Source organism: Tamandua tetradactyla, chromosome 26 (genome assembly GCF_023851605.1).
Source record: "Tamandua tetradactyla isolate mTamTet1 chromosome 26, mTamTet1.pri, whole genome shotgun sequence".
NCBI lineage: Eukaryota > Metazoa > Chordata > Mammalia > Pilosa > Myrmecophagidae > Tamandua > Tamandua tetradactyla.
Window position 1 is genome coordinate 16,786,700 of NC_135352.1, and position 12,650 is coordinate 16,799,349.

The following is a 12,650-nucleotide window of genomic DNA, read 5'->3' on the forward strand; positions in this document are numbered from 1 at the left end:
GCATATGCAAAAATAGCCAAAAACAACACATTTCCATGTACCCATTTATTACTCAGCTTCAACAATTATCAACTCAATGGCCAATCTTGTTTTGTCCATATCCCACCCATCCCACGCCTCTTTGAGTAGCTTATTGTAAACCAAACCCCAGATGTCATATCATTTCATCCACAAACATCTCAGAATGTATCTCAAAAAGTTAAATTTGTCTTTAAGAAACACAACCACAAACATCCCTAAAAAGTGACACATTCTCATTAATATAATATTTACTAAGGGGTCACATTTCTTCACTGTCCCTGTATTTTTTAATTTTCAGGTTTCCCAGTTGATTGTCAAAATGGCATAAAATATTTTTATATGACAATGATATACAGCCATTGAGTCTGCTTACTCTGAGGGATTTGAGGCTCAATTTGTTTTAGGAAAAAAAATTGTTGGTTTCTAGTGTGAAACTTCATAATCTCCCATCTTTTCTACTATTCTTTGAAAGTATTCATTCTTACTGGAAAATTGGAATATCGGATGATACATAATGTAGTCTTCTATATGTCATCTATTTACATTGAGAAATAAAACTTTTCATTGGTTTCATAACCCCAAGAATTATAAGGCACTAAAAAAAGCACATTTAAAGTCTTAAAATACAGTGGCTCTAAAAAAACTGAGTGAACTGTTTATAGAAATTTTATAAGTAAGTATAATACACTTCATTTAATTTCTGGCATAAAAAAGGTAGTAATATGCTCAAGTTTTAGAGGCTTGTTGGTGTATACATATCAAAGCAATCACTCTTTCAAATGGAATTTGAGAGAAGTAATACAAGTGATAGCAAAGATTATAAATGAAATTGTGGTAGTCTACGGCCACATTGTTTTCATTTTGCTGCTTTATGTTTTAGATACTATCCTAATCATGATGTAAGCAGGAGAATGTTTTAGTTCTTAGACTGGAAATGATGTAAAAACTACCCCTATTTCTGGACCGAATGGAAAATGTAAAATCAGACCAGAAGTATTCCAGTGTGAAATCTGTAGAATACATTTATAGTAAGGAAATTCACCTTTTCCTTCTCTAATTTCCTCCCTATTATTTGCTGGAAATTTGAGTTAGTCACCCAAAAAAATGGCCCTGACACTTTAAAACCAGGATTACAAATGAAAACATTTAAGGTGATAAAATGTATGTGAATCTTAACTTGCTTAAATGGATTCAATATATCTTAATTTAATTAAATAATCTTTTATTTTAATCAAATGGTTCTGGGTCAGCTGAATATTAATTATATAGGGTAAAAATCATGCATTGTCCTTACGTTAGAGTTAAAAAAAAATTCCATGGATTTCAGGATTAGATGTGTGAGAGAAATAACATAGCATTTAGATAAAAAAGGAGGACTTCTTCATAACCTTGGAGTAGGCAGAGACTTCATAAACAACCTCCAGAAAGGACTAACTCTAAAAGAAAATATGACAAATTGTTCTATATTAAAATTAAGAGCTTCAGTTCATCAAACGACACCGTTCAGAGAGTAGAAGGAGATTTTGCACACCAACAAAGATTTTGTAACCAGACCACCGAAGAAAAAATATAAGACCACTCAACAGAAAAATGACCAAAAGACTTCAATAACTATTTTGCAAAAATCTATGAGAAAGAGCTCATCTTCATTAGTTGCCAGAGAAATGCAAATTAAAATCACAAGATACCTCTACACATCCACCAGAATGGCTAAAATGAAGTTGAAAAATAGCAAGTGTTGAGGATCTGGGGCAAATGAAACGCTCATGAACTGTCGGTAGGATGGAAGGTTAGCACAACTACTTTGGCAAAACCGTTTCCCAGTGTCTACCAACGATGGCACAGCAATTCTATCAAATGCAAACCAAACGGAAATGTGCCCAATAGAAATGTTTCCATACATATCACTAAACACACGTATTGGCGTGCTGGTGGTCGCTCGAGCTGGAAACTATCCCATGTTCATCAACAGTAGAACGGATAACTCATAGCACATCAATACAACAGAATGTTCTAGAGCAACGAGAGGGAACACTACAACTACTCACAGTATGGAGGCATCTCACCAGCCTAACGCAGAGCGAGGGAAGGCAGACACATACAGAGAGTGTGACTGCTTTTATGGGAAAGTGAAATGGATCTCTGCAGTGAGTCATCAGGGTAGCGTGTGGGAGTGGTGGTGATTGGCAGACAGCACGAGGAGGCTTCTGTACAGCTGGTCATGTTCAGGTTCTTTTTCTTTTTTTTTTAATAATCAATATAATCAGTTTATTGAAAGAGAAACTGCTTGAGCAGGAAAAGTGCAAGCTGCAGTAAGAATCTCAAAACACTTAGCAAGTTAGATTGGCTTATTAAGGCAATTAAAGGAATTCCCAAGGGGAAATTATAAGAATTGGTTGGCAATCAGGTTCCTTATATTAAAAGAGGGTCTTACAAAGCGGGGAATGATCATAGATAGGTTATTACAGCACATTTGTCTGTTTCTGACAGCCCATCTCTGTTAAACAAAAAACAAATGGTTTCCAATTGTTACTTAGATGACAACTTTTGCAAGGGTACATTCCATCTTTTTCAGAAAGCCCTTGTATTTATTTTTAACTCTTTTGATCCCTGTTATTTCTTGGAGAAGGGCAATGCCAATGTAGACAGACAACTTGTTTTACTTAACAGTCCTCCCTTCTCAGCATTTTTCCAGTGATTTCATTGGGAGCGTGACCATAACACTCGGCCACCACCATTTTTCTCTTAGTAGTCACAGTGCTTCAGCATGATGTGGTCACAGCAGACTTAGCTTTACTTTTTTTTTTAATTATTAATATTATTATCGAGAAATCTTCACACACATACAGTCCAAACATATTATCCAATCAATGGCTCACAACATCACCCATGTTTAGGTTTTTGATATGGGTTCTGGTTAAATGGTAGGTTCAGTTTCTGAAAATGTATCAAGCTGTGCATTGAAATATGTACTTTCCTGCAAGTATATTATACTTCAAGAAAAAGTTAACAAAAAACATAATTACTTAGCATGCACGTACACCTATTTAGTTTTATTCTCTTTAAAATGCATACACATTATCGCCCTCGTGGTCCGGGATTTGCTGTGAATTACTGAATCCTGATGGCAGCCCTAAATGCAAACTCGGAATATGGTGAATGCATATTTATTATTAGCAATCCAGATACTTATGGAGCACAAACTGTGTTTGCTGACATTCCTTCATTTCCTTAATTCATATTTCAAGATTCTCACAAAAAAGAAAATCTTTTCCCCAAAGCAGGCCCTTTATCTCTAGTCCGGTCAAAGTAATTGCTCTTTGCTCTGCACTCCCAAGGAACGTGCTCTGCACTTCCATTGTGGCATCTACTCCAGTATGTATGAAGTTTAACTTAGCTGTTATGTCTCCTCCATCTTACACATTAGGCTGTTCACGTCTGGAGAGCAAACACAGTGGCTTTTACATACCTGATCTGAAATAAATGCTACTTGGATTGGCTTTATTACTCTAAAATCATTATTTTAAATCAGACTGCTGAAAATAGAATTTACGCATGAATTTAAGTTGCACTGTATTTTTAATGGGATTCGTACAAAAAACGTCAGTAAAATACATGTGATATAAGCAAACAGCAACACTTCAGATTTCTTTATATTGTGTTCTAGAAGGGAGAAGCAAGAGGAATTTGTTTTGCTTGAGCTAGTCAGGCTCCTGATGCTCCGTTTAAGAAATGCACATATTCCCAGAAATTTCAGGTATTTATATGACACCTGAAACTCAGAGTTAGAGCTCTGAAGCTATGAAAGTCAGCAGTACCCCACACAGGAATTGTTTAAAGAGTTAAAGGTGACATGAATAAAGCTGCTCTGGATAGGATTAAGGCATATCAGAACATAGGGTAAAGAATGATATCGTCCATTCTTTAAAACTTCCTCTTTTGTGTGAGACTAAGGGGAAAAATGTTCATTTAGTGCAAAATTTATATTTTGGGTAGTGCATTTCCTAATTTAATTTGTAAGAATAGTTCAGTTGAACAACATAAGTACATGGAATCTTGATTAGGGCGTGCAATTTTGTTGGTTTGTCCAGGTTAGTGTGATTCCCTGATATATTCCAGAGCAATTAGGGCAGTGAATAAAAAAGTATTTGCAAAGTCCCCTTGGGGACTGAGGAGAAAGAAGGAAAGATTCATTTTCACATTTGGAGAATTTCTGATACTCTCACAAGCAGTAGGGACCAATCAAATCAATAGGGCGACCCTGGATCTTGGGGTTTGCCCCTATGAAACTTAATGCTGCAAAGGGTGTCCAGTAAAGGTAAACTATTATAATTATGAATCCCAAACGAAACACTATCAGGGCCATTGGACAACAGGCCACGAATATAGTGGACACAATTCTGGCTATAACTTTCACTGAATAGTACCAAGTTGGATTTAATGAGTTCCTAAAGTAAATACTGTAGGAATGATCACTAAATCATCTTTCATATATAAACGCTTGCTATACCTTCTTTATTCATTGCATATAGCATTTATTTCAGATCTGGGCTGTATAAGCTACTGCGTTTGCCCTCCAGACATGAGCAGTCTAACATGTACGATAAAGACATAAACAACTTATCTCAGTTCTTAACAGACCTATACTGTCCTATATTAACCAGCTTCCCAATAAGAATTGTATTAAATCCAAACATTCATACGAAATTATTTTCTGAAAATAGAACATCTGCTTCATTTAAACTTAGAAAATGGAGAGTTGCTCCATACGGGTAAATCTGAACTTTTACAGTGAGACATAAACTATAGATGACAAACAATGTTTTTCTCATTCAGAATTTCTACTTTCCATTCATTGGTTTCACAATTTAGCATCTGGTATACAATGTCCTTTGTTTGCTGTTGAAGATGCAAATTTATTTTCAAATTTACCAGCAATAAGGTCCCGTTTTAAATTTAGTAGATTAAAATGCTAGTGATCAATGAAAGGGAGGGGTAAGGGGTATGGTATATGAATTTTTTTCTGTTTTCTTTTTATTTCTTTTCCTGAATTGATGCAAATGTTCTAAGAAATGATCATGATGATGAATATACATGAATGTGATAATACTGAGTTATTGATTATATATCAAGAATGGAATGATCATATGGTAAGAATGTTTGTGCTTGTATATTGTTACGTTGAATTAAAAAAAAAGAATGTTTCTATCAAAATAGAAATAGGGAGAAAGTGCATTCACTATAACACTCAAACAACTGCTTTGTTTTGTGTCAATGCCCATTGATATGTCATTTTAGATTTTATGTTCTTTTAAGCATGATATGAGTCATATGTATTTTCTCTTATTCTATCACTGAAAAGTAAGTTAAATAAAGGAATGATTTACAATTAAAAAAATAAAGTTCCATTTTAGCTGAAACATATCTACTAATGTCAAATATGAAATTTCATAATGGTGCATACAGTTTACAAGAACAACCAGATATTTTAAAGGTTAAAATCCTGTGATTTTTTTTTCCCGGAGGAGTGGGGCAGAGAGAGAAAATACTTCAGCAGCTATCCTGTAATCTCCTTTATGTATATGTCTGAGGGTAGCAAACAAACCCTGGCTCCTATTCCCTCTTAACTACTCAAGAACTCCAGCAATTCACACCTCCATCTCCTGCATTACCAGATTTTCTTTCTCCTAAAGCAATGCCATCAACCTAAAAATCCTTTCTTGATCCCATTGCCCCTTCTAGCAATGCCAATCCATTCACTTCCTCCCCATTTCTGTGAAACTACCTGAATGAGTCCTCTCCCTTTTCTGTCTTCAACTCCTCTCCTTCCATTCTCTCTTGAACCCACTTCAATTAGGCTTTAACTTTTACCACTCCACCAAAATTGCCCACCTGAAGTCACCACTGACTCCGATGTTATGGAATCCAAGGGTCGGTTCTCAAGCTTTCATCATTTTAACCTGTTAGCATTATTTGATAAGCTCATCACTCGCATCCTCTTTGAGAAACTTGTTTCTCTTGTATACCAAAGGATTATACGCTCCTAGTTTTCCTCTTGCCCCTTCGGCGACTTCTTTTCTGTCACTTTTGCTGGGCTTCCACTGTCTTCCTGACTTTTAATGCTGAGGAACCTGAGGGCTCAGAATTCTGACATCTTCTCTAATTAAACTCCTCCTCTGATGACCTCATCCCATCTCATGGCCCTAATGCCATTCAGAGCCCAATAACTGCCAAGGTAGATCTCTAGTCTAGACCTCTACCCTGACTCCTAGATCCATCTGTTTATACAACTGCACCCCCACCTGGATGCTTAATAGGTATTTAAAACTTAAATATTGAGCCAATACTGAACCCTTGATCTTTCCCGCAAAACCTGTTCTTCCCTTAATTTTCTCCATTTTGGTTCCCTACAACTCCATTTTCCTCAAAATACCTTCAACTCATCAGTAACTTTTTTCTTTCTCTCATGCTCCTTACCTTATCTGTTGGCAAATCTTGTTGGCTTGACCTTCAGGATATTGGCAGAGCTGGCCTCCTTCTTACCATCTCCACGTGGCATAAGCCAACATTGTGTCTTGCCTGAGTTTTTCAATAGCCTCCTAGTTTCCCCTCCTTTCAATCTTGTCTCTTGAGTCTCTTATAAATGTAGCAGTCAGAGTGATCCTATTAAAACTTAAGTCAAATAACATCACTCTTCTGCTAATCCTCCATCGGTTTCCTGTTCTACTCAGTAAACGCCAAACTCCTTAAAATGTCCTACCAGGTCTTCCCCTCTGTCACCTCTTTGACTCTTTCTTCTACTACTTTCCCTTATTCACTCTTGCTCCAGCCATATTGGCCTCCTTGATGTTCCTTAAAAAGGAACCCGGAAAAAAAAAAAGAACCTTAGGTTTGCTCCTACTTTAAGGGCTTTTAACTTATTCTGTCTTTCTGGAAAGCCTTTACTCCAGAGAATCCATGGCTGCTGTCCCACCCTTTCACCTCTATATTTAAATGTCACCTCCTCAGAGATACCTTCCCCAACCACCTAACTCCACGTCACTCACATCATCTTTCTCCTCACTGGCCCTGCACTTCTATCCCCCTTCTCTGCTTAATTTTTTACCCATATCACTTCCTCCTTTTATTACTTTTAAACACAGCATATATTTTACTTATTTATTTCTCTTATTGCTCACCTCTCTCCAGTAGAATGTAAGCTCCATGAGGGCAGACACCTCTGTTTGAATCACTTATGGGTCCCTGGAGCACTTAGTAGGTGCTCAATAGCAATTTGATGAATCAGTTAGTCTCTTTATTTAACCACTCTACTTTTCCCACTAGAATATAAGTTCCTTCAGGACATCCGGGACCATGTCATGGTATGGGGCAAATAGTGGGTGGTCATTAATATTTGTTGAAGGGAACTGTTGAAGAAAAACATACTCTGATTCTTTGTGTATTGCATTCCAAAATGGGCAGAAGAATTACAAAGGACTATATAGATGATACAGAGGAAAGACAGGGAGAGTCACTTAATCAACAAATGTACCGATATTACATTTTTGCATTATATAAACATGGCAGATACAATTGGAGAAGCAAGTTGACTTTGGGGAAGATCCTGAACTTTTACTCTTAAGAGTAGGAATGAAGAAAATGATAAAAAATCATCTGGGACTATTTGAGGCATTCAACATTGCTACCTCTTCAGGGGAGCTGCCAACATTTGTGCACTATTTATTACGTGCCAGACTTTTTCCCGCAGCTGCTCACTTGGGATGTGTGTGGGTCCCCCCTCCCTCCAGACCCTCTAGCTTGAATAGTTGAGTTTCTCTCTCTCTATGGTTGTCACTTTCTTATATAAGAAGCAATCACTACAACTTAACATTGTATTGTTTTTTTCTCTGTCCCTCCATCCTTCCTTCTCCTTCTTCTTAATGGAAAAGTACTCATAAGCTTTGGGAGTTTCAAGTTGCTATACAATAATCAGGATAATTATTTTAAGCACTTCCATGCTACAATGGGAGTTTTAAATGGCTAACCCAGGCTTTGAGATGGCTCCTCTAGTAGTAAAAGTCTAACTAAAAGAAAGCCGTGATAAGCGTGAAATTTAGACTAGTAATTACCCCTGGAGGTGGCAGGGGTTTGCAAAGGTTTTAAAGACATTTAATTTCTTAAACAGGATATGAATACAAAATACATTTTAAAAATTTTTATATTCTATATTCTGTACTTGTTATGAAATATTTGATAATAAAAAATCCCAAGCTGGGCCAAACCTCTTCTCAAACTATTATTTAAAGGTGTTGGATGTATATTAGACTTAGACTCACCAAAGTCACTTGACTAGCATTAAGATAGTGGTTTGTGATAAAATAATTGTAATATTACAATTATTGTTGGTGATAAAAAAAGCTTTCTTCGTGAAAGGCTTTTACATGGAGGTCATTTAACAATACAGCCTAAAATAGCCTCCTTCCTGCAAAGGTTATATACAGATTCAGTTTGTTTGTTTGTTTATAAATCACTCACTTTAAACTCTAAATGTTCTTTTCTTGGCACCATGATGACTAGAATTCCAGCCAAGAAAGAAAAATCTATTCAACTCAAAGTACCCTTTAGGAATACTCCTAACCACTAGATGTAACCAGAATTAAGTAAAAATACATTCCCGGGATGAGCCTGGTCCTCCCACTGTGAGATCAGCAACGCCTTCCTGACCAAAAGGGTGAAAAGAACTGTTACAAAATAATGTATCAGTGGCTGAGAGAGTTCAAATAGAGTGGAGAGGCTACTCTTATGCAAGCCTCAGCTAGATATTGTTATTTACCGTGGTCTGCCAAACTCCAACCAAATCCATTCCTGCCAACCCTAAAGAACACCTAGGGCTCTATCTGAGATTTTACAAAGGTTCCATGCACTGTGATTACTTTCCAGAAGCCTACAACCCCCAGATGGGTTCCAGATAAGTCCTGAAATCCAGAGGGGCCAGCCTCTCCAAAACATCAGCTAGTTCCATCCCCCTATCCCCTATGATCGATACCCCTTTCCAACATGAAAAAGTTAGAATACGCATCGTCCAAATATCGCTAAAGGTTGGGGGAAGGATCAAAGGAGAAGGTAGAGTTATAACAGAGAAGTTAGGATTTAACAAACGAGTATGACTGCCGAATCATTATACTGATATTTCCTTTACTCTCGGAGCAGCCAGAAGGAAAAATCTAAAATTGTGGGAGTGTAACCCATAGCAAACTGAAATCTGTTCCATAACAAATTGCTGCGGTGTGCTTTGAAATTTATTGCTTTTTTTGTATATATGTTTTCACACTTAAAAAAATGCATTCCAATGCAAATTAGGAACGAAGTTGGCCTTCAGACAATAGGAGAGGACTCTTGGCCTTTGCTTCACTCTGAAGTTTTAGGCTTCAGCTGGGCAGGAGAAAAGAGTTAGATCTGGGACAGGGCTCTCGGGAAGGTCTGGAAAGCCACTCACTGTCCAACAGAAACGCACTGTAGCCACATTTATAAGTTTTTAAAATTTCTAGGAGTTCCTTTAAAAAAAGCCTAAAGATAAACTGCTGCCGGGCAATGCAAGGGTAGCTCAGTGGTAGAATTCTCACCTGCCATGTGGGAGACCCGGATTTGATTCCTGGTCCATGCACTTCCCAAAAAACAAACAAGCAAACAAAAATTCAACAAATGGTGCTGCAATAACGGGATACTCACATGGAAAAAGAATGAAACGTGACCCCCCCCCCCCCCCGCCATACAGCATACTAAAAAAATAAATTGCTGAAATGAATTTGAGTAGGACATTTGACTTAACCCAATATATCCAAATGCCATAATTTCCACAGGTAATCAATATAAAGATAATTAGCAAGATATTTTATATTCTTTTTCTCATGGTAAGTCTTTGCACTGTGACATGAATTTTATACTCAACTCCATCGAGTGTGCACTGGCCGCATTCCAGGTGCCCCAGGGCCACAGGTGGCTGTGGTTCTAAGACTTTCAAATGCCTGTGGTTCTAAGACTTTTACCAACCAGTCAGACAAGATTCTCCTCTAAATCAGACTACGGCACTTACTTTGTCAGCTTTAAACCTAGTCCTTCCTGACTCCTTCTTAGAAATCTAATTTTTCAAGCTTTCTTTTTTTCATTTTGTTGCTGCAGATTTAAAAAGCATCAGAGTAACTGATAGAGGAGGCAAGTGCAATAATAAGTTAAATTCAATCTGAAAAGGCCATCCAATGGGTTGGTCAGCACAGACCTGGCTGGCATTTAAGAGGAGGGCAGCGTGGGGTGGCAGCATGCTGGTGTGAGCCTGGGATGGGAGTCTCTGCTTCTCTTCCCACTGCAACACCCCACACTGATGCTGGGTTCTTCTCTCCTCTTTGGCATCAGTGTCAGAGAATAAGGTCTGTCAGCAGAGAGAATTCTCCCTCTCCCTGTGGACCTTGTGATCACATACTCCTTTCAGACTGTCCTAAGTGGCTTTTGTGCTTGCTAAATGAATGAATTACATGGACGGGACAAGTCTCCTCTGAACACCTTAGGGAAAGGCAAAAACCATCAATGAGTGGCAGATAATGAATTCTGGGATACACAAAAAAGCTAGCCTAAGATTCAGTTACATTTGGAGGAGAATCAGGATTCGGAAGATTGGAAACTGGGTGTTGAGGTTGGGAGAGGGCACGTTATTATTGGTGGAGTAGAGTGGAGGTGGCGTGGGTGGAAAAATGCTACTGGGGAAAAAGTGGAGGCAGGACTGAAAGGATGCCCACAGCAGAAACCGTAGGGGGAAGTCGAAGGTGTGGCTTCCACGGAAACTGCTCCTTCTTCCCACCTTTTCTCCAGCAAGATTTATCCTTAATTAATCACCGGCCGCATGTAAGTTGAAAGTGGAATAATGGGTGAGCTCACTTCACACGCACAACCGTGTGTGTTTGGGGAGGGGGGTTGTTGGGGAATGAGGTGGGGTGCTGAGAATAAGGTGGAAATGAAGGAATGGTTGCTTCCGCCCGACTGGCATGAGCAAATGCAAAAGGTACGTGAAAAGGAAATTCAAGTGACTGGCACTGGAAAAGGAAGTGGAATTCCTGAGGCCTCTTGTGGCCGCATGAATTACAAGAAGGCAAAGATAATTTGGAAAGCACTTGTATTGCTATTTCAACCATTACTGACAGGAACAGTAGGAGGAGAACATTAAAGCATGTGCCTGGCAGGGCGGATTGAAGAGTTTATTTTCTTTGAAGAGGTTATTTTAAGCTGCCTTGAGAAATGTGGTCATGGGAAGGTTTCAAGGGTAAACCTAGATGATGAATTAGATTGCTGAATCCACCCCTGCATAGTTTGATCTATTGTATGAGTTGCTGCTCTACCATGGACAGGAGCTGTGTGACCTTGGCCAAGTCATTCTCCTCTCTGGGCCTCCTGTCTTCATCGATAAAATAAAAGACATGGTAGTGATGGTTCTATAGTCCTTTCTGCTTTGAAATGCCTGTGGTTCTAAGACTTTCAAATGCCTGTGGTTCTAAGACTTTTACCAACCAGTCACAAAGGGTTCTACTCTGAATCAGACTATGGGACTTACTTTGTCAGCTTTAACCTAGTCCTTCCTGATTCCTTCCTAGAAATCTAATTTTTCAAGCTTTCTTTTTTCATCTTGTTGCTGCAGATTTAAAAAGCTATCAGAGTAACTGATATAACAGGCAAGAACAATAATAAGTTAAATCCAATCTGAAAAGGCCATCCAATGGATATGGTTGGAAGTTCAGACAGAAAGAAATAAGGGAAGAATAAATTTAAGTAGGTTTTTCTCTGTGTGTGTAAGAGTCTGTTGTGTAATTGTAACTGGTTCAGGTCTCCCAACGCCAATTTTTAAATTTCCTCAAATATTGAAGGAAGTCTTTAATTCACTCCACAAATGTTTATGGACTTGCTATCATATTCTAGGCATTGGGGATATAGCAATGAACACAAGAACTGGAGACAGAATGGAAATGGAGACAGAATGGAAATGGGCAACACAAACTGGTCATGCTTCTGATATCATATCCCTTCATTTCAAGGGTTATAGGCATTGAAACTGTACCTTGAGACTGGTCATTTGGGCTTTATTTATAAGCTTCGAAAAATTAAAGTTCTGAGTTGAATAATATCCAGGGGACAAGCTTTTTTTTTAATTGTTGTTGCTGTTTATCTCAGGGAAAAAACAGTATATGTTTCAGGAGGTAATTCATTCTGAGGTTAAATTCTCAGCTTTGTTTTTCTTTTTTTTACAAAAAGGAAAGACACTATACTACTACCCCAATCATCCACCATTGTTTGAAAACTATAGCTAAAGCATAAGATGATAAGAAATGGCTATACATTTTGGGAAAGATGTAATAGTTATCACTATTAGCAGAAATTATTTTATACCTAGATAATTCAAATAATTCAACCCCAAATAGTAAGAACTAACACAAGGTAAAAGGCAAACACCAAAATCTAGAGATTTTTTCTCCTTTTTTATTTTTTTAACTCTAGAGCTACCAGAAATGGAAGGGGAAAAAATATTCCCTTCACATTAGCTACAGGTAATGAATCAATGCATTTATCACCCACTTTCTTGAATGACCTCTTTGCCTGTCATTGCAACT

The 12,650-nt window shown here is 37.9% G+C and overlaps 1 protein-coding gene across 5 annotated transcripts in view; it reads right to left on the reverse strand.

The window, feature by feature from the left end:
* DLC1 (DLC1 Rho GTPase activating protein) overlaps positions 1-12,650 on the reverse strand; it is a 456,370-nt gene that overhangs the window by 99,375 nt on the left and 344,345 nt on the right. The window lies entirely within an intron of this gene.